The sequence below is a fragment of the Papio anubis genome, chromosome 7 (genome assembly GCF_008728515.1).
Source record: "Papio anubis isolate 15944 chromosome 7, Panubis1.0, whole genome shotgun sequence".
Taxonomy (NCBI): domain Eukaryota; kingdom Metazoa; phylum Chordata; class Mammalia; order Primates; family Cercopithecidae; genus Papio; species Papio anubis.
Window position 1 is genome coordinate 134,698,914 of NC_044982.1, and position 25,074 is coordinate 134,723,987.

At 37.2% G+C, this 25,074-nt stretch overlaps 1 long non-coding RNA gene across 1 annotated transcript in view; it reads right to left on the bottom strand.

The window, feature by feature from the left end:
• Positions 1-24,448, bottom strand: part of LOC116275829 — an 80,483-nt gene extending 56,035 nt beyond the window's left edge. Inside the window, exon 1 of the long non-coding RNA XR_004185152.1 lies at positions 22,872-24,448. This is a non-coding gene — a long non-coding RNA (uncharacterized LOC116275829). The remainder of the gene's footprint in view (positions 1-22,871) is intronic.
• Positions 24,449-25,074: the final 626 nt, after the last annotated feature.

A 25,074-nucleotide genomic window follows, 5' to 3' on the forward strand; every position in this document is an offset into this window, starting at 1 on the left:
TTTTTTTTAAGATCATTTTTTCAAGTTCATGAGTACTGAGAGTGAGCATGGTGCTTTGTCCATAGCAGACATCGAGGAATGTTTGTTGAACTGAGTACCTTTTAATTTTTTCTGAGAATGAAACATTCCTTTCTCTGTGCTTTGCACATAGTAGGTTCTTAATAACTATTTTCCAAATGAATCTACTATAATCCAGAAAAAACAGCTGGTTCACCCTCTATTTGTTTTCTATATTTTTCTGAACTTTTATAATGGGGGATAGGGGAGTGATGGGAAGCATCTTTAGATAGCATTTGTGTTCCTTTTTATCTGTTGACTTTGACTTTTATGAATCCTTTTCTTGTATTTATTATTTTCTTTCCAATTCAGTCTTGATTAACAATCTTAACCAGAGTAATGTTGCATTACTCCGCACCATTTTCTGTGGAAGTAGAGCCATATTGCGAATACTATTTAATTTATTCTCTAATTCTTTAGTGAGGAGAGTAGGGGATATTATTTTTTTCCTTTTAGTAGACAGGGTTAATTGGAGACATCAAATAACTGACACACCCAAAGATTATTAAATCAAATCCTTGACTCCTAATCCATAGCATTGCCATTACTAAAGTAAACTTCTCTGTTAGGAAATAATAGAACTCTACTCTCAAACCCCTCCCACCACCCAATTTAATCAAAGAACACAGACTGTTTCCTATAGACATACCCTGTGGAAGTGGAGGAAAACACATTTATTTTGTGCCTATGCGATCCTGACTACTCTGCTAGTCACTTTAAATTTAGATTTGTAAGCCTACTTTGAAGTAAGTATTTAATGTATCTCCTTTTTTAAATATGAGGCTTAAAAATTTTAAGAAATCTGCCCCAAATCTACAGCTAGAAAGTAGCAATACCAGGTATTAAAAATGGTTGTGGTTTCAAAGGAAATTCTACTGTTGTTGTTTTTAATTTAACTCACGCAAACTGATACGGTTTGGGTGTGTCCCCACCCAAATCTCATCTTGAATTGTAGCTCCCACAATTTCCATGTGTCATGGGAGGGACCTGGTGGGAGATAATTGAATCATGGGAGCAGGTCTTTCCTATGCTGTTCTTGTGATAAAGACTAAGTCTCACAAGATCTGACGTTTTTATAAAGGTGAGTTTCCCTGTACACACTCTCTTGCCTGCTGCCATATAAGACGTGACTTTGCTCTCCACCATGATTGTGAGGTCTCCCCAGCCATGTGGAACTATGAGTCTATTAAACCTCTTTCTTTGATAAATTACCCAGTCTCAGGTATGTCTTTATTAGCAACATGAGAACAGACTAATACACAAACCCTTCTCTAAATAAAAAGCAGTCAAAATAAATCAGTGCTTAAATAGGATTTCTCAATTCCCCACTGTTGTTCAAGAACCAGCCCTCCCACTGAAGCAGAAAGAGAGGTAGAAGAGTTCAGCTTTTGGGTCCACATGTTGAACATAGGAAAGGAGAGCATAAACTAGGCAGGCTCTGGAGGGCTATAAGATGGACACATACTTCCTCTTGCCTTCTCCCCAAGAATACCGAAAATTGTGGACTGTTACAGGTATGGAAGGGTTGCCACCTTGTACTCCAGAGGCTGTTACACTTTTTAGTAAATGAAGTGATCCCAGGATGCTGCACATGGTGCTTTGGGATTCTTACAGATGAAAAGTGCTATATACATGTCAGACATTATTACACAGCACTTATAAAAAATGTTTCCACTTATTGGTGTGGACTCACTGTTGAACAGTTTAGAGTTCATAGTTATTGCTAGTAATAGCAGTCAGAATAGCAGTATAAATGGCCCTTTTTTGCTGTACTTTGCTCCATATTTTACTGTTTTTTTCCCCCCTCTATAATCCAGGGTGGCCTAGAACAAGAGGGAAAAAATATTTGCCGACAAAGCTTAAAAATAGAAAAATAACTATTTTTTTATTGTGGTCAAGGTCAACAGCAAGGGATGAATTTACATGAGTATGTATCATAAACAAATTTAGGCCACAGGAAGTTTTTAAAAAATTATAAGAATGTGATATTTTTATTTTTAAAATTCCTATTATAATGTAAATGCTACCGTCTTTTGACAGTGTGACCTTTGTAATTGGAAACATGCACCTTTTTTAGCAGATAATGCAATCATAGGAGGCTGGTATATTTCTAATCTAACTTTAAAATCTTTAAAGACAATTGTCTGGTCACTGAATTATTTGGTCTGGTCAATTGTGCTAACCACCAATGCCCATCGGCCTCTTATTTATTCTTCTGGCTTCTGTAGGAAGCCACTTGAGAGACATGCCCATCACCTTATCTTCATGTCATTGAATTCTTCACAATCAACTCCTGCTCAGCCAAGCAAATAGTGCTACCTCGAGCAGCAAAATATCCCTATTCTTCTCACTTTGCTTTGGCTATAGCCTGGATTTTTCGCTCTAATGTTATGAAAACCTCAATATAGCAGAGAAATGAGATTTTCCTGTCTTCTCTGTGCCTTGACAAAAGCTATTCTTCCTGCTCATATGTACTGGCCACCACTTTTCAATTACACACCACTGTCATCTACATAAGCTTATATAACTCTCAAAATTTCTTGAATTAAACATGATTTCTACCTTTCAGAGAAGGAAACTGAATTCAGAGAGGTTAAATACAAAGCCCCAAGTATACACAACCATTATATCAAGTCAGAACTTGATTTCAAATTCAGGCCTCTTGATTTCAAATTCTAGCAGCTTTCCTTTATGTGAGGAGGTAGAACACTTTCACACTTTCTGTAAAGAACTAAATATATTCAGCTTTGCAGCCCATAGGGTTTCTGTTGTAACTACTGTACTCTGCCCTTTAGAGAGAAAGCAGTCATCAACAATATGTAAACAAATGTCTGTGTTCTGATAAAACTTTATTTAAAAACCAGGCAGCTGCTGGGTTACAGTTTGCCAGCCTCTACTCTATATGCGCTTTCTTTGTAACTCTATTCCACTTGGGATTTAGTTATGGACTCCCTCTTCTGGCCAAATTTTTACATAGTTTATTTACAAAGATTAGAAAGGAAGACAAAATAATTTTATGCAGCCCCGTAACCTAAGCTACTAGCTGACATCATTTTCCAGTATAATAGTCAATTTATGGAGCAGAAATAATACTGGACTTAGAGCAAAAATCTTGGATTTGAAATTGGGATCTATACATTAATAACTTCAGAGCTGTGTGAGTTTGAGAACACCATTAACTTCTCTGAGACCCAGGCTAATACAGAAATGATTCGAAAAGTTATTTCATGGGTGCTTATAAGGATCAAATGTGGTGCATGTGGCAGTGATGAAATCAGTACCTGCTACAGAATAGGCTCTTAGTTTAGCCAGTTCAGGCTCCAATAAAAAATATCATAAACCGGCTGTTTTATAAACATCAGAAATTTATTTCCTACAGTTCTGGAGGCTAGAAAGTCCAACATCAAGGCATCAGCAGATTCAGTGTCTGGTGAGGTCCTGCTTCCTGGCACCTGGTTCATAGATGGCAAAAGAGCTCTGTGGGGTTTCTTTTATAAAGGGACTCATCTCATTAACGGCATATCTGTCCTTATAATATAATAATCTTTGAAAGGCCCAACCTCCAAATACACTCACGTTGGGGGTCAGGTTTCAACCTATGAGTTTTGGGGGACACAAACATTTAGTCTCTAATAGTCTTCAATAAGACTATTGAATCTCTGTTTTAACATAATGGGAGCTTTCTGTTTTAAGATTCCAGGGTTTAGATCAAGGAATATGAAGATGATATTGGTTAGGTCATTTCATGTATGTTTGTGAAATCATTAGTTTATTAAATCCAAATAGAATTTGGGGCAAACAAAAGATTGCTGTTTATAGAGTTTAGGGGTTATAGATATTACCATATTACCACTACAAATGGTGTTTCAGCTATTGATTTTAATCAGAGGTGTGGTAGCCTTTGTGGTTGTGTTTTCCAGCTTTCATTCTACTCTGAAATGATTAATCTAAGAGAATCCTGTAATCCTATTTGTCTTGCCAGTGATTGGTTTAAGGATAAGCAGAACTCCAGTTCTGGTCATTAAGATAAAAGAAGAATTCTACTCTTGCGGGCTTCTGGAAAAAGTTTTCTCTCTCTTAAGAAAAAGGCGTGTAAAGAGACTGCTCCTTCCTTCCTCCATACATCCTTCTTGCTGGAGGTTTTTTTCTGGGATAGAAGCAGCCATCTTGCAACCAGGAAGGGGCCAGCTGAGGGCAAAGCTGACACAGAGAGGATGGCAGAGCAGGATGGAAAGAATTGGAACTTTTGATGACTCTATTGAGATTCTGAAGCAACCAACCTGGGAATCTTGTTATGTTAGGTATCAAGATCATCCAAGGTATTGTTTAAGCCCATTTGATTGGATATTTGATTTTTTCCCATCCTAACAGATATTCTTTATATATTTAGTGACTTTATTTAAAGGCTATAGCTGAGAATAAGAAATGTTGGATTGTTGTCTTGATTCTGCCACTCTGATTAACTGAATGATTTCCAGAGAATCATCTAACTTTGCTAATTTTTAGTGTTTCCATTTGTATAATGAAGGAGCCAGATAGAAAAATTAAACTTTAAATATATTTTCTTCTTTTAATAATCTGTAGATTTACAATAATGCACAGAAACGTTTTTTTAATTATTTTTCACAACACATTTTAGTCTAGATCTATGCTGTGTAATATGTTAGCTATTAGCCACATGTAGCTAGTCCAGGTTGAGTTGTTCTGTAAGTGGAAAATATGTACAGGGTTTTGAAGACTTAGCATGAACAAAGGTAATGTGAAATATCTCATTAATCATTTTTATATTGCTCATATACTGAAATGATAAAGTTTTGGTTACATAGGGTAAAGCAAAATATATTATTAAATTGATTTCACCTATTTTAAAAAAACTTTTTAATGTGACTATTAGAAGATTTATAATTGCATTTATGTTCACATTACTATATTTCAGATGGGTAGTACTGGTCTAGATTGTACTGTGTGTACTACAGCTCAGCAAAAGCACTCTCACAGAGGTCAAACTAGATTAAACCCTAACAAATAATTTATTAATAAAAAACCTACAGAATTTGCTCCTACACCTTACTTCAAGGACAAGAGATAACTATTCTTTCTTTTATTGCAATTGATTTTCTCATTCTAACAAAAGAAGTTTCTGAAATCTCAGCCTAGAAGCAGGTTGAATATGGCATTTGGCATAAGTAGAATAGAAACCTGAAAGAAAATTCTCTTAAATGTTGAAATACTGAGAGAGTGCAGCTAGATACAAGTTTGTCTTATCTTCTCATCAGTGGAAGACATTCAGATTCTGATGATTAGGATGTTCTCTCAATACAAAGAAACAAATGGTGGAGGAGCAGTTTCCAGGGAATGTACACCTACAGCAAGCTCTGTTCAGGTCAAGCACTCTCAACTTTGTGTCCTGGTGCCCACCATGCTCAGACTACTGATGTGGCTTCAGTATCTACCTTCCCCTTTTTGGCCTATACCATGTAGTAGATGACCACCTACTCAGCCTTAGACACAATGTCTATGAATATAAGCAGCTGCAGGCTGCTGACTTTCTATTTAGCTACTGAATTTTAACATTTTATACTTTTACTCTAGATCAGGACTTAGCAAACTATAGCCTGCAGGCCAAATCTGGTGCATCAGTTGGGCCTGGAAGCCTCATATATTTACTATCTCGACTTTTGTAGAGAAAGCTTGCTGACCTGTGTTCTAGATATCTTTAAATGAAAATGACAGGGGGAGAGAGAGAGAGAGAGAGAGAGAAGAGAGAAGAGAGAAGAGAGAAAGAGAGAGAGAGAGAGAGAGAGGAGAGAACAGAGAAAGAGAGAGAGAAAGAAAAAGAAAGAAAAGAAGGAAAAGAAAGAAAAGAAGGAAGGAAGGAAAGAAGGAAGGAAGGAAGGAAGGAAGAGAAAGAAAGAGAGAGAATCAGCAGAGATTTTATGAGCAGGGAAGATCCAACCAGGTTGCTAGAGATTACTAGATAGTTAGCTGCTACTGTATTTAAGTTTGTGCTTAAAACAATGTGCTATAGAACTTGTCACCTCACCCTGGACCAGACCAGTGCCAGAATAGGGTTACAGTTGGTATCGCTGACATCATTCAAGACTTAAATAGCAACGTACTTATCTCAGTAACTCTGTATCTTTTATTGGTTGATTTAAGTTTTATAATTTTTATTTACTTCTTTTTTCTTTTTTTTAAGATATCTTTGTTTTTTTAACTGCTTGAGTTGAAGGACTACATTATTTACTTTATTTTAAAAATTACTTTGTGCTATTAACACTCAGTACAATTTTGACTGCATTTTGCAAGTTTTTATATATAGTATTTTGCTATTACTTTCTAAATATGCTATGCTGCAGCTCTAAATTTTTCTTCGACCCAGAAGTTATTTATGAGAGTGTTTTAATATTGCTGAATAGATTAGATAATTTACAAACTTATCAATCGCTTATAAACATAGTATATGCTTTTAAAAATCTGCATTTTTAATCATATAATCTTTCTCCGTTAAGTTACTAATGTGATTACTATATTTCAATGGGAAATAATCCTTACATTCCTGTTAGATTTAATTTACATTTACTTATTTATTAATTAATTTACACTTAAGTTCCTATATTGGACTTAATGTATTCCAGACACTGTTTTTTTTTTTTTTTTTGCTTGAGAATATTTGCATAGTTGTAAACATTTGATAAATATAAACTCAATTAATATTTCATTTAGAATTTTTGCCTCAATATAAATAATTGAGTTTGCTTTGAAGTGGCGAGTATATGTTACATGTGCATGTGCTATTGTTATTAGGCTCAATAACAACACTATTGAAGATGCAGAGAATTAATTAGAAAGCTTTTTGTTTTTGTATTTAAATTGTACACAACTTAGGTGCTTCTGGAAGTTTTGGTAGAATTCTGGAAGGGTTGGTAAAATTCTAGATGGTTTGGTAGACTTGGTGTTTTATGAAGAGGAACTATTTTTCCGGTAACTTTTAAGAACTGTTCTTGCCTGGGCAACATAGTGCAACCCCATCTCTAAAACAAACAAACAAACAAACAAACAAAACACACACAAATCAGCTGGGCATGGGGGCAGATGCCTGTAGTCCCAGCCACTCAGGAGACAGGGAGAATGATCACTTGAGCCTGGGAGGTTGAGACTGCAGTGAGCCATGATCATGCCACTGTACTCTAGCCTAGGTGACAAAGTGAAACTCCATCTCCAAAAAAAATAAAAAAAGAAAGAAAGAAAATATTGTTCTGTGATTATTTGCTTATTCAAGTTTTTATTTCTTCTTCAGTTAACTTTAAATACTTACTTTAAAGTATATCAAATTATAAGTAGATTTACACACACACCCAAACACATACACATAGACACAAAGATTCTGACAGAAATTCACTAACTGGAAACTTGTTAAGGATAATTAATATCTTTATAATTTTGATTTGTCCCATCCAGCAATGTGGCATGCATTTCTCATCATTTTTTCATTCATCTTTTATGTTATTTAGTAACATTTTATAGGTTTCTGTCAAATAGCTTATAAACATGTTGTATTAAGTTGTATTTATCCTAGTTTCATTATAAGCATTGGTAATGTGAATTAGGTCTTTTCTTCTTTTGGTTTTCTGATTGGTTATTCTCAATGTACAGGGAAAGCTGTTGTTTTGTATGTCTACCTTACATTTGGCTGTCTTATCACACTCTGATTTCAGTTGGTTCTCTTGGAATTGACATATAATTTATGGATTTTGTTAATGTGTTCTTCCTTTTCGATATTTGTAGTTCTTTATTATTTTGTTCTTTCGCATTTGCTGGAACACCAAAATCATTGGAGGAACAGTAGTGACAGCTGACCACAGCCTATTTGTTTCTGGTTTAAACTGGATGCCTTGAATGTCTGTATTAGTTTGTTCTCACGCTGCTAATAAAAACATACCTGAGACTGGGTAATTTGTAAAGCAAAAGAGGTTTAATGGATTCATAGTTCCACATGGCTGGAGAGGCCTCACAATCATAGTGGAAGGCAAAGGAGGGGCAAAACCACATCTTACATGGCGGCAGGCAACAGAGTGTGTGCAGGGGAACTGCCCTTTATAAAACCATCAGATCTTGTGAGATTTATTCACTATCATGAGAACAGCATGGGAAACACCCAGCCCCATGATTCAATTACATCCCACTGGGTCCATCCCATGACAAGTGGGGATTACGGGAGCTACAATTCAAGATGAGATTTAGGTGGGGACACAGCCAAAAAACATCACTGTTGTTAGGATAAAATTTGCTATATATTTCTAAGTTTTATTTATTATATTGAGAAATTATTGTTCTTTCTAGTTAATTAAAAGGTTTAGTTTTTTATTGTTGTTATATTTGCTGTTATAGTTTTAAAATTTTGTAACAGGAATGGCTATTGGATTTTATTAAGTGCCTTTCTGTCATCTATAATAAGAGCAGTCACTTGGTTTCTGTTTTATAAATTATTAATGAGGTAAATAATTTCCCTGTCTTATTAATGTCATGGAATTCTCACTATGTGCTGCTTGGTTAAGAAATAATCTAGCCCCTTCTAATATTGCAGTCTTGAGAATTCCTTCTTCTTTAGGAAGCCTCCATCTTTGCTCTTAGGGCATTCAAATGATTAGATAAAGTTCACTCGCATTATGGATGGTAATCAACGTTCTCCAAAGTCTATTGATTTACATATTAGTCACATTTGCTTGTTATTATTTCAATAGTTTTTAGGGAACAGGTGGTGTTTTGTTACACAGATAAGTTCTTTAGTGGTGATTTCTGAGATTTTGGTGCACTCATCACCCAAGCAGTGTATACTGCACCTAATGAGAAGTCTTTTATCCCTCATTCCCCTCCCAGCCTTTCCCCAAGTCCCCAGAGTCCATTATGTCATTCTTATGCTTTTGTATCCTCATAGCTCAGCTCCCATTTATAAGTGAGAACACATGATGTTTAGTTTTCCATTCCTGAGTTACTTCACTTAGAATAATGGTCTCCAACTCTATCCAGGTTGCTGCAAATGCCACAATTTCATTTCATTCCTTTTTACGGCTAAGTAGTAATCCATGGAGATATATATATATATATATCACCTTTTCTTAACCACTCGTTGGTTGATGGGCATTTAGGCTGGTTCCATAGCTTCACAATTCAATTGTACTGCTACAAATATGTGTGTGCAAGTGTCTTTTTAGTATAATGACTTCTTTTCCTCTGGGTAGATATCCAGTAGTGGGATTGCTGGATCAAATAGTAGTTCTACTTTTAGTTCTTTAAGGAATCTCCACACTGTTTCCATAGTGGTTGTACTAGTTTGTATTCCCACCAGCAGTGTAAAAGTGTTCCTTTTTTCACCACATCCATGCTAACATTTTCTGCTATCTAATCACCAAAGTCTCCTTTGGGTAAGAGAGCATTAGATAAGCAAATCAAAGAAGCTGGTATCTAAGGTTCCTTCTGGCTTGTCTGACCACTGACCAGTCTTACTTGTAGAACTCAAGCTATGGTATAAAGTATGTTGTGTTATAACAATATGTGAAACTGGGAACAGAAAAAGTCAGGAATTTCAAAACCAAGGAGATTTTAAAACACAGATTCCCAGGCTGGAAAGTCTGATTCAACATGTCTAAGGAGAGCCCGGATATGTGCATTTTATGAAAGCTCTTCAGGTGATTCTGATGTACAACCAGGCTTGAGAATCATGAAATAATTCATGCATTTACTTAGTTGACCTTACTTTGTCAATTAATTTTTTTTCTTTTCTTTTTTTGAGACGGAGTTTCGCTCTTGTTGCCCAGGCTGGAGTGCAATGGCGTGATCTCAGCTCACTGCAACCTCCACCTCCCAGGTTCAAGCAATTCTCCTGCCTCAGCCTCCCGAGTAGCTGGGATTACAGGCCTGCACCATCATGCCCGGCTAATTTTGTATTTTTAGTGGAGAAGAGGTTTCTCAATGTTGGTCAGGCTGGTCTCGAACTCCTGACCTCAGTGATCCGCCTACCTAAGCCTTCCAAAGTACTGGGATTATAGGCATGAGCCCCCACTCCCGGCCCTTTGTCAAATAATTTCTATAATTTTTCTGTAGTTTTTCACTTGAATCCCAATCATTGTGCTCAAATCTAATTATATTATAAAGTAATATAATTTTCTTCAAAAGTAATAAAAATAAAGAGATACCACAAAAAAAATTTTTTTTAATTATGCCCATTCTTGCAGGAGTAAGGTGGTATTGAACTGTGATTTTGATTTGTATTTCCCTGATCATTAGTGATGTTGAGCATTTTTTCATATGTTTGTTGGCCATTTGTATATCTTTTTTTGGGTATTGGCTATTCATGTCCTTAGTCCAATTTTTGATGAGTATTGTTTTTTTCTTGCTGATTTGCTTGAGTTCCTTGTAGATTCAGGATATTAGTTCTTTGTCAGATGCATAGTTTGTGAAGATTTTTCACCTATTTTGTGGGTTGTCTGTTTATTCTGCTGATTATTTCTTTTGCTGTGCAGAAGCTTCTAAGTTTCATTAAGTCCCATCTATTTATCTTCTTTTTTGTTGCATTTGCTTTTGGATTCTTGCTTATGAAGCCTTTGCCTAAGCCAATGTCTGGAAGGGTTTTTCCAATGTTGTCTTCTAGGATCTTTATGATTTCAGGTCTTAGATTTAAGTCTTTGATCCATCTTGAGTTGATTTTTGTATAAGGTGAGAGATGAGGATCCAGTTTCATTCTTTTACATGTGGCTTGCCAATTATCCCAGCACCATTTGTTAAATAAGGTGTCCTTTTCCACTTTATGTTTTTGTTTGCTTTGTCAAAGATCAGCCGGCTGTAAGTATTTGGCTTTATTTCTGGGTTCTCTATTCTGTTCCATTGGTATACATGCCTGTTTTTACACCTGTAGCATGCTGTTTTTCAGTGACTATAGCCTTGTTAGTACAGTTTGAAGTTGGATAAAGTGATGTCTCCAGATTTGTTCTTTGTGTTTAGTCTTGCTTTGGCTATGTGGGCTCTCTTTTGGTTTCCCATGAATTTTAGGATTGTTTTTCCTAGTTATTTGAAGAATGATGATGGTATTTTGATGGGAATTGCGTTGAATTTATAGATTGTTTTGGTAGTATGATCATTTTCACGATATTGATTCTACCTGTGCATGAGCGTGGAATGTGTTTCCATTTGTTTGTGTCGTCTGTGATTTCTTTCAGCAGTGTTTTGTAGTTTTCCTTGTAGAGATTTTTCACCTCTTTGGTTAGGTATATTCCTAAAGTTTTTTTTTTTTTTTTTTTTTTTTTTTCAGCTGTTTTAAAAGGGGTTGAGTTATTGATTTGATTCTTAGTTTGGTCACTTTTGATGTATAGCAGTGCTACTGATTTGTGCACATAGATTTTGTATCTTGAAACTTTACTGAATTCATTTATCAGATCTAGGAGTCTTTAGGGTTTTCTAGGTATACAGCCATATCATTGGCAAACAGCAACTGTCTTACTTCCTCTTTACAAATTTGGATGTTCTTTATTTCTTTCTCTTGTCTGATTACTCTGGCTAGAACTTCCACTACTATGTTGAATAGATGTGGTAAAAGTGGGCATCCTTGTCTTGTTCCAGTTCTCAGGGGAAATACTTTCAACTCTTCCCTGTTCAGTATAATGTTGGCTGTGGGTTTGTCATAAACGACTTTTATTACCTTAAGGTATGTCCCTTTTTCCCCTTAATCACATTTTAAAAATACCTTCTCAGCAACCTCTAGACTGGTGTTTGACCAAACAACTGGCCACCACAGCCTAGCCATGTTGACATGTAAAATTTACCATTGCAACTCACATACACATTTTTTTCTACTCTGTACTATATTTGCATTCAGTAGATGAAAAACATTTAATGTTGTTATGCTTATCAACTATTTGACTTGTATTACTCTCTCTAGTTTCTTATATCTTTGGCTTTCACCCATTACTGTCAGCAGCATTTAGTTTCTCTGGGGAGACAGAATAAGACACACAAACAAAGGAATCACCTTTGGGTTTCAATTAGAATTTTTCATTTTAAAATCTATAATACTAGGATATACTGTTTATGTCACAAACAACAAATCTTAGAAAAAAGGCAAAGCAGGCTACCTTGTTATAGAAGAGGTAAATATTACATAGGGAAAGCAAAGAGAAGAAGAAAAATAACTTTGTCTTTAGGAATCCATGCAGGTGGATTCCTGAAAAGCAATTCTGTATCTCACCCAAAGTCTATTTCCTAGTTAGGTGTGGGGTGTGGAATAGAAACCAGAGATAGAGTTCAGAATCCAAGGGCAGTGGTGAGCTCTATTTGGGTTTTGAGGCGGAGGTCAAGACAGTTGCAAGCCCCATGGAATGTTTCTGCATCTATCACGACACAAAAGTGGTTCAGCAACCCAAATGCCCATCAATGATAGACCGGATAAAGAAAATGTGGTACATACACACCATAGAATACCATGCAGCCATAAAAAGAATGAGTTCATGTCCTTTGCAGGGACATGGATGAAGCTGGAAGCCATCTTCCTCAGCAAACTAACACAGGAACAGAAAACCAAACACTGCATGTTCTCACTCAAAAGTGGGAGTTGAACAATGAGAACACATGGATGCAGGGAGGGGAACATCACACACTGGGGCCCGTTGTGGGGTGGGAGACATGGGGAGGGAGAGCATTAGGATCAATACCTAATGTATGCGGGGCTTAAAACCTAGATGACAGGTTGATGGGTGCAGCAAACCACCATGGCACATGTATATCTATGTAACAAACTTGCACATTCAGCACATGCATCCCAGAACTTAAAGCTAAATAAATAAATAAATAAATTAATTAATTAAAATAAATAACAAATTGGTTCAGTAGAAATGCCTGAGACAGCCATGTTCCATCTCTGTGAAGGGTCAGAGATTCCATTTTTTTCTGCCCATCTCAGTGGAGCTTGGGGAGACTGGGGAGCAAGCTAGATCAGAGATGAAAGTGAGGGAGGAAGCAGCTGAGACATATGACCAAAGATGACCACAGAGAAGCAAAGACCCAGATAGGAATGAGGCAGAACATTTCCCCGTCTGGACTCTAATGTACCTGTATATAGTACTGTCTGTCCATCTAGCACAAACAGACTGATGACTGAATATCCTCAAAGACCCACACCCTTATGTTACTGGACTAACATATATCACTGTTTTCCCAGGAAAGCCCTGATTTATGCCAGTTGCCTCAAGCCTAATAGTTAAGCAGCAGCGCTTCTCACTCTAGAAAGTGTCATGGTTTGCACTAAAAACTCTATTGTGACTTAACTAAGGTCTCAGAACTTAGATGCAATACAGGAGGAAAGCATTGAATCAGCTGAGGTTAAGATTTTTCTGCCTGGAAAAATAAGAAGTTAAATCTAAAACGGAAATTAAATTCATTAGTAGAGAAAATAAGGCTGTTTTTGGCACTCCTGATAGTGTGTGCTGACATTTCAAATCTTTCCTAATTTAAAAAGCACTCAAACCTCAGAAGTTTACATACTCAAGTCCATCTCACTAAGATTACTTGAAAATAACAGGATATATAAAGTTTTAATATTTTATGTACTTAATTTGTCCCTCAACTTTGTAGAGTGCCTTTATTCTATCAGCAAACACAGCCTTCACTAATTTATTATTATAATATGGTGGAGAGCAAGGGATGCTTTACAAAAGGCTTCACAAGCCCTGCTAAGGGAATTTGGATGGTGTTCAAGGAAGTCAAATAATAGGTTTGTGTTGCAGAGTTGGCTTGAGCAGCAGTGTGGAGGATGGACTGGAGGCAGTCAGGAGGCCGCTGCTGCAGTGTAGATGGAAAATGAGTCTGAATTGAGGAAGTAACCAGGGGGAGGCCAAGAGGACAGACTCAAGAGACATTTAGGAAATCAAATAAAAAATATTTGGAAACAAATTTTATGCCGGGAGTGAGGAAAGAAGAGATTTGTTCAGTCAGAGAATGAGTTCAGCGTGGAACATGGGGTTGAGGTTCCTGGGGGATGGTCAGGAGAAGATGGTGGTCATGCAGGTGAATATGTGAGCTTGGAGCTTGACGTGAAGCTGTGCATGAGGGATTTGTGCTTTGGAAGCATCTGATTTTAAGAAAATAGAAGGCATTGAAAAAAGAGGAAAAAATATAGTGATTACTGTACTTTCTTTTGATCTTACAGTAACTGTAAAAATTGCCGAAATAAGCTTTATATTGAAGTCAGGCTAGAGGGTGGTATTCTGAAATAAATAAAACTCAATATAACACTTTATGAAGTTCTGCATTAGAATTTATGTTGGAATTTACCTTAGACCAGCGTTTTTCAACTGGGTGCAATTTTGTCCTTCCAGGAGACATTTGGCAGTGTCTGGAGACATTTTTCTGCTTGTCTTAATGGTAGGGGGTAGGCAGTTACTGGCATGTAGTGGTGGAGGCCAAGGATGCTGCTAAATATCCTGCAACTTACAGGACAGCCCCCACCAAACAAAGGACTCCCTGGCCCAAGATGTCAATAGTGCCGAGGTTGAGAAACCCCTGCCTCAGACGATCGAGCTTAGAAAATTTTAGAAAAAGAGTTCAAATCATCCTTAAATTGTTTTTCTGATCAAGAAACACCAGAGAAGGACTTTCGCTGTAATGCATGAAAGAACCTTGATATTCTGGCTGGGAAGTCCATTCCATTAGCCTTTCAACTCAAAAGGATGTTTCCCTGGTTAAAAGCCCTTATGTGCACAGGAGTACTCTGTGAGCACACGACATTGAGGGCTCCAAGAATGTATGGCATATTCACTCAGTGAACCCCGCAATGTAGGCTAGCAATCAATGCAAAGATAACAGTTCAATACCATGGGAATAGATGGGAATGTACATACCACCAAGGACATCTAAAACATGAGGCTGGAAAATGACCATTAAATCTGACTATTGCATTGTTAAATGTGAGGACGGAAAGATGCAAGTGGTCAGCAATATAGCATAATGGTGAAGGGCACAGGTTGCTGAATCTGACATTGCAAGACTCCTGGTCCTATGACTCATTAATTGGGTGATCTTCAGAAAATTATGTATCCTTCCCTGTGAAGCACATTTTTCATCTGTCAAATGGGGATAAAATATATCCTGCCTCCAAGATTTGTGTTTGGTAGTAAGTGAAATATCACACACAGAGCTAGCAGAGTAATTGGCACATTGTATACGCTCAATAAATGTCATCTCCATGGGTTTTGGTGTCTAGCTGGTGGAGAGTGTTATCAATGGAGCAAAAGAACACCTAGATCCAGCCCACTGTTTCCAAAGTGACCCTCCACTAAGGGCTTCCAGGTAATTGATACAAATATATTGATAGTATTAATGCCAGGAATAAAACATCTACAGATTTTTTAATCAAATCAATAATTTGTTGATCAATATTTGTTAAAAGTGATGACGTTGATTCTATTGGTTTCTGTCATAATGAAAGAGAGTAGATGAAACAGATTCATGATTTTTCAAATGCAGTCCTAATACCCCTTATGAAAAACTGGGAACCATAGATAAGAGAGGCAGTTATAAAAGACTGAAGGATTCCAAAGAGTCTGAAAGCAAACGCTGCATGCTTAGAAACGATGCCATATTTACTTCCTTTTCCCACTGTTTACTAGCCGTGTGGTCTTCAGCAAATTACTCAACCTGACTGTGTTTCTGTTTCCTTTTATATATAATAAGGATAAAATCTATCTTATATAATAGCTGTGAAGATTAAGAAACTGTATGTAAAGTACTAGGCACAGCACAGCCTAAAATGTTCAGTAAATGTTAGCTATTAGAATAGTATGTATTTAACAAACACAAATGTGTATGAACACAAAATTTAAATGAATTTTAGAAGATAAACTACAAGATGACAAAAGAATTTCACATCTCCAGTGTTCTACTTTAGAGCTACTTTTGTATACTATTATGCTTTTCTTCTGACAACACTTTGGAATAACTTTTTGAGAGGCAAAGAAGTAGGCGGCCTTCTAGGTCCCTGGACAGCTATGCAGGCATAGAATATTTTTCACCAATATTTTTAGCTAATATCCAAAAGTGACCTTCTGAACAGCCAGATACTCAATATTATATTCAGCTGTTTAATGTTTCATCATCCCACTCATTAATCACACGTAACACTCATTAATCAAGTTACAAAGGAGGATCATTACCAATCAGGGTCATAGTGCAGGAAAATTCCTGCCTACAAGCTACATCAGTAGGCTTTGCATTACTCCAAAGACTGGGGTAGAACAGCATTAACTGGGTGACATTTCTGTGGAGTTTGGAGGAACTGTAAGACCTGGGTAGTTTCTTAAGTTATGCCCCTAAACAATCAGAAAAATGCAACAACAGAGCCATACACAAACAAGGCTAATAGAGACGAAATACTAAAGATTCCAGATAACTCATTTTTGTAAATAAATTCAATATGCCAACATTTGCTATAAGAACATTTGTAAGTGGGAATTTACCCACTATTTCAGATTAATTAAAGTTCTTAATTTTAGTGATTTTTGAACTATCCCTTACCATATTTTATTATATTTATAGCATGATCAAGGCTCACTGCAGCCTCTGCCTTCCAGATTGAAGAAATTCTCCTGCCTCAGCCTCCCAACTAGCTGGGGTTAGAGGTGCCTGCCACCACGCCCAGCTAATTTTTTGTATTTTTAATAGAGACAGAGTTTTGCCATGTTGACCAGGTTGTTCTCAAATTCCTGGCCTCAGGTGATCCACCTACTTCGGCCTCCCAAAGTGCTGGAATTATAGGCATGAGCCACCGTGCCCGGCTCATGTTATTGATTTATAGAGAATAAGGATTTAGCTTTCCTTTCTCCCATCCATTTCCTTCACACTATTCCCTCATTCTCCTGATAGTTTCATTATATTTTTTGTTAGAGTAATAATTATTTGGTAATAATTATTATTAGAATTAATAAATTTGGGTCATGTAATACACCATGATTACATTTCTTCTATTTCTCCTTCTTTTTTATTTGTTTAGTTTTCTATCATATACAATAACTTCACTACTTCATGACCCAAACCCATTGACAGAACTCTAACAGTACTCTCAGTAGAGTCAGACTTACCGAGTAATCTGTCAGTTTCATTGTTGTCCTGGAGACATCTCTATGGGAATCTTCTACTTTCTGCTACAATCTAGACCAGCTGCTTTCTAGGCTTGAGCACAGCAGTAGACATGCCATCCGCCTTCCCTGTCCTCTGTGGATGTTTCTTCATTCCCATGTTTCATATGCTAAACTTTTCTGGTTTACTCCATTTTGTAGGTGGATCACATCCTCCAGTAATTTCATGAGAAAGGGCACATGGAAGAAATAGATTGCCTAAGTATAGAATTCTAGCATGGTGATGGTTTTCATCAGGTTATTTAAGTCATTGCCACATTTTCTTCTGGCATCCAGAATTGCAATTAAGAGCTCTAACGCCATTCTGATTCTTATTTGTATTGAGCAAAAGTTATCTTCCCTTTTCTACAGTTAAGAACATTTCTTTTGCTCTGGTATTCCGAAGTTTCACTACAATGTGCCTTGATATGGGTCATTTTATGAATTTTGCTGAATTTTTTTTATGAATAGGTTCTTTCAATCTGAAATTTGGTTTCATCAGTTCTGGAAAGTTTGCTTGATTTTATTTTACATAGTTTTCTTCCCCTTGATTTCTCTGTTTATTCTTTGTAGAGCTCTCATTAATATTATTTTTCACACAAGACAGCCTCTAATTGAATTAGTCTTAAAATTTCCTACTGCCTCTAGTTTTTCTACTTTCTGAGACATTTCTTCAATTGTATTCTTTTTTTTTTTTTTGGAACGGAGTCTTGCTCATTGCCCAGGCTGGAGTGCAATGGTGTGATCTCTGCCTCCCAGGTTCAAGCGATTCTCCTGCCTCACCCTCCCGAGTAGCTGGGATTACAGGTATGTGCCACCACGCTTGGCTAATTTTATATTTTTAGTAGAGATAGGGGTTTCACCACGTTGGCCAGGCTGGTCTCGAACTCCTGACCTCAGGTGATCCATCTGCCTCGGCCTCCCAAAGTGTTGGGATTTCAGGCGTGAGACACTGCACCCGGCCCTCAATTGTATTTTTTAAATTTTTTTTTTTGAAAAAAAAATGCTAGCCTTGGAATGTGTGTGTGTGTTTTGTTTACTGCAGTATTCTCAATAGCTAGAACAGTGCCTAGCACATTAGAAAAAAAATGTTGGACTGACAAAGTAAATGCTGTCACATAAGTTTAACTTTTGGAATGTCTTCTTTCATGCTGTAAAGTCAAAACTACCTATTAAACAATGACTCTCCATTCTTCCCTCCCTCCTGTCCTGGCAACCACCATTCTACTTTCTGTCTCTATGATTTGACTGCTCTATGTTTCTCATAGAAGTAGCATTATACAGTATGTGTGTTTTTTGGAACTGGCTTATTCCACTTAGCATAATATTCTCAATGTTCATCCATATGGTAGCATGTGTCCAAATTTCCTTCCTGTTTAATGATGAATACTATTTCATTGTATGAATATAGCACATTTTGTTTGTTTATTCATCCATCAATAGACACTTGGGTTGCCTCCACGTTTTGGCTATTATAAATAGTGCTGCTATGAACAATGACATATAAATATCTTTTTGAGATCCTACTTTCAGTTATTTTGGATATATACCTAGGAATGGAGTTGATGGATCATACATTTTACATTCCCACGGACTAGTACACAACAGTTACATTTTTTCCACCTCCTCATCAACCTTTACTCTTTTCTTTTCTTTTTTTTTTAATAGTGGCCCATCGTAGTGGGTTTAATTTGCATTTCCCTGGTGATTAGTCATATTGAGCATCTTTTCATGTGTGTATTGGCCTCAGACTGGTTGTTTTATCATAAAAGAATCATCTGTCTTTTCTCCAGGGCTAATAAGAGCAGTTACCAGCATTTTTGGAACAAAGCAGAAGGAAGCTGGGGTAAGTGTGTAGCCATCAGATTTTCACCCATCCCTCCTCTTTCAGGATGATGCTCCTGCTCTTGGCTGGCCTAGTGTCCCTAAGTCCAGAATCCCTCTTGTTCAACCTGTTCAGAGAGGGAACATCCAGGTGTCCACTGGGGAAGGGGAAGAGTAACTGCTTGCCTGCCAAATGGGAGTGGGATTCAAGGAAGTTAACTGTTTCTTTGAAACAATTTTCCTGTTTCAGCCACACTTGTATCCCCACTTTCAGAGGTCACTGACCCAGTTTCTAAACCTTTAAGGAGCTCTGCAGTACCAGCAGGCTCATTTCTTGGCATTGTCCCCTATGGCACTTCTCTGCTTTCAGCTTTTACATTTTTGCTGTTATTATTTCTTTTCTTCTTCTCTATTTTTCTTCTGGGTTTATGGTTTTTGTTCCATCATCTCAATGAGGCTTCAGGAGAGCATGGAGATGAATGTCTTTCATTTACCATTTTAGTTGAAAATCCCCGTAGTTATTTTATTATTATTATTATTCCTAACAGCGTTTTTATTTTTACTTAAAGATAGGAGAAAAGAAGAGGACAGAAGCAGAGACAGAGTTCTGATGAGATATTTCACCAAGATTTATGAAAGTAAAAATAGGGATGATCTTCCCTTTCCAGGTACATTCTGTTGGTATTTGACATCCCAATGACACAGTCAGATCTCCATTTTAACTCTTCCTTGACTCATATTTTCTGCTCCGTTCATCCATTTTCAGATTCTTGTCTGGTGAGAAAACGTGAATACAAACCATTCTCAGTGCAAAGCTAGAATCTGACATACATATCTGCTTTACACAGAACCTTTCAGGAATTCATTGACTTTCTAAGTTTTAGGACACCTCTTTAAAAGTACTTAGGTGTTTTGGATTTCTTTCTCTTTCTTCCTTCCTTCTTTCTTTCTTTTTCTTTCTTTCTTTCTTTTCTCTTCTTCTTTCTTTTCCCTCCCTCCCTCCCTCCCTCCCTCCCCACTTCCTTCCTTCCTTCCTTCCTTCCTTCCTTCCTTCCTTCCTTCCTTCCTTCCTTCCTTCCTTCCTTCCTTCCTTCCCTCCCTCCCTCCCTCCCTCCCTCCCTTCCTTCCTTCCATCCATCTTTCTTTCTTTTTCTTTATTTTGACAGAGTCTCACTTTGTCACCCCGGCTGGAGTGCAATGGCATGATCTCATTGCAATCTCCGCCTCCTGGGTTCAAGCAATTCTTGTGCCTCAGCCTCTGGAGTAGCTGGGATTACAGGTGTGTACCACTGCACCCAGATAAGATTTGTATTTTTAGTAGAGACAGGGTTTTGCCATTGAGACAGGCTGGTCTCAAACTCCTGGCCTCAAGTGATCCACCCTCCTCAACCTCCCAGAGTGCTGGGATTACATGCATGAGCCATCACGCCTGGCCATGGTTTGGTCTCTTTCATCACACTCATCTAAGGCTACAGAAATATCCTTTGTAGTGTCATTTGATTGTATGCATACTGGCAGAAGTTGAGAGGGGAGCTGCTTGTTGTTTTGTACAACCCTGATGGACTATGGCCTATCCTACTCTCACATACAACATTGCCAGAAGATTATCTTCTGGGACCCAGAAAAATAACGACTTCCTATTTATTATTACCCACTGTGCAGAGGAAAGCCCTGACCACTAAAGAAGTTGTCAAAAACTGTGGAAGCAGTCCTTGATTTTGAGGAAACTCAAAATTCAAGTTAGCATGAAACATTTTAAAAGAGGAAACTTTTATTCAGATAACCAATTTAGCTTGTTTATGCTGAACTGCTTTATCCAATCTGAGTAGAAAGCCTGCTTAAGCACTGGAATGCCATATGGTTGGCCATAATTAAGATTCTAACCAGGCATTTTTGGTATGTATAGTAATTTCATTATTTGTAATAGTATATTAAATAACGATAATACATGTGTAGGGTGCTTGCAAAACTGGAATTATTAGTCTGAACGTATACATGAGGAAATTGAGGTTCAGAATATTATACAAAACTTCTTTCTAATCTCAAACAGCAAGTAAGAAAGTGAAGAAGCTGAGACACAGTATCAGTTCTCTGACTCCATATTCAATGCATGGGTCTGTTTGTCAAAAGATTTGCTCTGAACTGCATAGATGCAGGAAGAAAGATTAAGGATGTAGAAGGATACAAGAAATGAGGGGGAATATAAACTAAGATTGAAAGATAGTAGATGCAAAAACCTCTCTTCACCTTCCCCAAACCACTCAATGGCCTCTTCCTAGCCTGGAAATGTAACCGCTATCTGTTTCACCTGGGTCTGGAATTGTGTGTGTTTGCTTGGCGTTTTGGACATGTTGACTGATCCTACGTAACAAGAGCACACTGAAGATGTTTTCAGAAAGGCTGCCTGAATTTGCTATAACATATACTAGTTCTAGCAAAACACCAGGAATTGGGGAAAAGCCTATTGCCCATCAGTTTCCAATATTAAGGAAGAACAAACTTATTTCTATAAGGGGGCTGGGGGACATCCTGGTTTCATTTCAACCCAGGCACAGGAGTAAACAGCTTTCTCAAGACAGTGACCCTCATCCACACAATGGCAACACTCTCAGCTTTAACCCACATGCCTTGTGTCCAGGTCTTCTGCCTTCACTCTCAGGTGCACTGAGCCTCTTTGCTCAGACAGAGCCCTCATTTGATTTGCACACACAACCGAGTTGAATGCAGTCACTTCTAGTTAGGACAATCAGAGAATATGGCTGCATTTTGAAGACGAAGAGAAAACTCTCCACATATACTCAATACTCTGGATTCTTAGATGTTTACAAAGAAAAAAGGGGACAGCCTTGTATTATTTTCTCAAAAAAAACATAGGTGATAGGACTCTAAATGAGATTTCTTCCTTTTTCTTAAGAGAACAGCTTTAGTCTGAGAAAGAGTAAAGAAGTAACATCCCAGTAAATAAAAAAACAGCAACCTACTACTACCAACATGTATGAGAGCAGACTATGACTTCTGTATTAAGGGGAATGATGAATGTTTTCACATTATGGGAACCGTTTTAAGCACAACCTTAAAATAGTGCTTTAGAGATAGGTGAAGACATAGAGAAATTTGTCTCTACACTTTAAACCTTTTCTCTCCCACAAGGATTTTTTAGTAAGAATATGTTTTTACTGGAGCTAAGAGAATGTGAAAGAAAATTTCTAGCCTTGAGTGTTGCTGCCACCTACATGGCGGGAAGACTACAAACAAAACCTAACACCTTTCAGACAGGCATCAGCTGCAGTATGCTTTCTATGAAAATGTACTTTAGAAATCTCCAAATTTGTTTATTTACTGCACTATCCTGAAGGCGAGTTAGTATTTGTTAGTTTCACCTCATTTTCTATCTCAAATTCTTGCAGACATTGGAGTAAATGGTTTTGCTTAGATTGGTGGGAATACACTGATTATTTGAAATAGAAGCTGATTCAAAGAATTCTTCCTCATTATAAAAAAATCCCAAGTGCAACTTGATCCCCATAGCTATGTCCTAGGGAAAGGACGAAGGTTCTTAATGTCACTGTACTACAGGTCCTCCCTATTTCCCACCCTAGCCGATTCTAAAATACACACACACCTCCCCACCCCAAAAAAAAAAAAAAAAAAGGAAAATGAAATGAAACACTGTTTCCTCAATTGATTATACAGTAACTATAAATTGATGCTAACGGGGATAACATAGACGTCACAATTCTTTTGATATTGATCAGAGGGGTTATTTCTGATAAGAAATGTACTTGACACTACAGAATTAACCAGAAACCTCTTTAAAAGTCTAAAGCAAACCTGTGATATGTCAAGAACATCATGGGCTGTCTTTTTATCTTGGAAGGCATCATCCAAGGCCACGATGCTGTTACTGAGGCTGTGTGAAAACACCTTCTCCCTAGAAAATATACATGCAAGATCGAAAACCTGATTGATGACTTTACAGATAATTGCAATTAAAATGATTGCTAAGTGAATAAATGATGAGTTTTGGAAGCATGTGCCAACTAATTATTGCTATTACACAATGTTACGAATATTGGCGTTTCCCTGGCATTTGGCACTTTGCAGATTTAGGCATAGTGTACTATGGCCTAAATATGGACTAATTATCTTTAGTGTTAAAAGCTTTGTATTATTGAATAAAAATCATTGCTATTTTTCCAATAGCAGGATGCTGAAGACAGAAAATGACCCTAAAATTGATGTTAGGAAAATATGCTCCGTGCAATGAAAAATAGGCATTTGGAGGAACAATGTCAAAGGAAGAATAAAATATGCTCTGCTTCACGCCCACCCTGGAACTCCTCCTGGTTTTGTCCCTGCCAAGAGGGGAACCATTCACGTGGTCACTTGAGTGGCCTCCCCACACCCCTTGTGGGGCTGGAGGTGGGGGCTGTGTGAGAAGCCCTGCATATAATAGGTGCCTAATTTCCCCCAGTATACCTCTAGAAGTAAGCCATTTCAGACATCTTCATTGGTTTATGGCTTTAATTTTCACATAGTATTAAAATAACTATTTCTTACCATTTGCATCGTTATAATCATGCTTGTAATGATGCAATTGTCACAGTCCATTTACCTGCAGTGTGCTTTCTGGAGTATAGGTGAATTTATCTTAGACTTCACAGGCAGGATCCAAGAGTAGGTGGTGGCAAAGCAAAACAAAACAAACAAAAAACAGTAATCAAGAGAAATATATTTTAATACAATATTTATAAAAATTAAATTACTGCCAAAACTCCACAACATCAACATTTTACATAAAGATGGTATCTGAGAAGGTCAAGATGAAGGTGAAAAGAGTAAAGGAGTTGTACCAGGACAGGCCTCCCATGAGACACATGCTGTCTTCCAGGGGCCCCAAATTGGATGGGCGTTTCCAGCGGCATGCACTTATGGAGAGACCTGTTAATTTCCAGTTTACCTTCTCTTACCTGCTACCTGCAGGCTCCTTGTTGCGCAAATTACAATGTGAGGTGATCTGGGGACTATTGTACATGAAGCCGTGCAGCTTTATCTGAAAGATATCTACTCAAGAAAGTTTTAATTTTGCAACTCTTTTGGTTAAGCTAATTTTTTAAAATTTCAAAAAACACTAAGTATTATGCAAATGTTTACAAAGCAATGACTTTCTTAGGAAATTTAACACAAGTTTTGGCATTTTACATATAAGACAACATTTTGTGGAGAATAAAGGAGTCTATAACACTGCTTTTATATAACTGAGCAATCAAAATGTATGAATATAAAACTTAAAAAATTGAATGAGTCCATTCTGTGAAAATAAGGCTTTAAAATCAATTGGAATTAATGTAACCTGAACTTTCATTTTAAACATATGGCATAAAATTTAATTTTAAAATACTCTATTATTATAATTTGCCCTCTAAGGATGAAAGAGAAATAGTATCTTTTCTAAAGTGTTCGTTATAATAATTATAAAAGGATTCTAAAAATACAGAACACTGGAAAAAATGTATAAGAAAAGAAATAAAAATCACCAAAGCTATCATCTAAAGATAGAATATGAATATTTAACAAACCATATTCTATCATTTTTCTAATACCATCATGTTCAAAGTAGCCTTAATTTAGTTTCTAAAATAGTAACAGAATGTTTGATACCTGGTGCTACTTTTTAACCGTGTGTTTCTAGCATTATACATTTTTCCTTATATTTGAAGTGTTTAACAGTGTTCAGATTGCTTTCTAGTACCTCTGGATGAGCCCTATGAGAAAGCTCTCCAACACAGGGGAGGGAATGAGGCTCTGACAAGCACAGCAAGCACACACAGCCTGGACACACTGTCGAGGAGCCTCTGCTCTTAACCCTCCATGCTTTCCAGATACTTTTTCCTGCAATATACAATGGAGCCAATGTGAAACTCAATAGCAAGTCAAAGAATCAAGGCTTGCAATCTTGAAAATATGATATTCCTTTGGGGGATATACCATACACACACACACACACACACACACACATATGTGTGTGTATCTA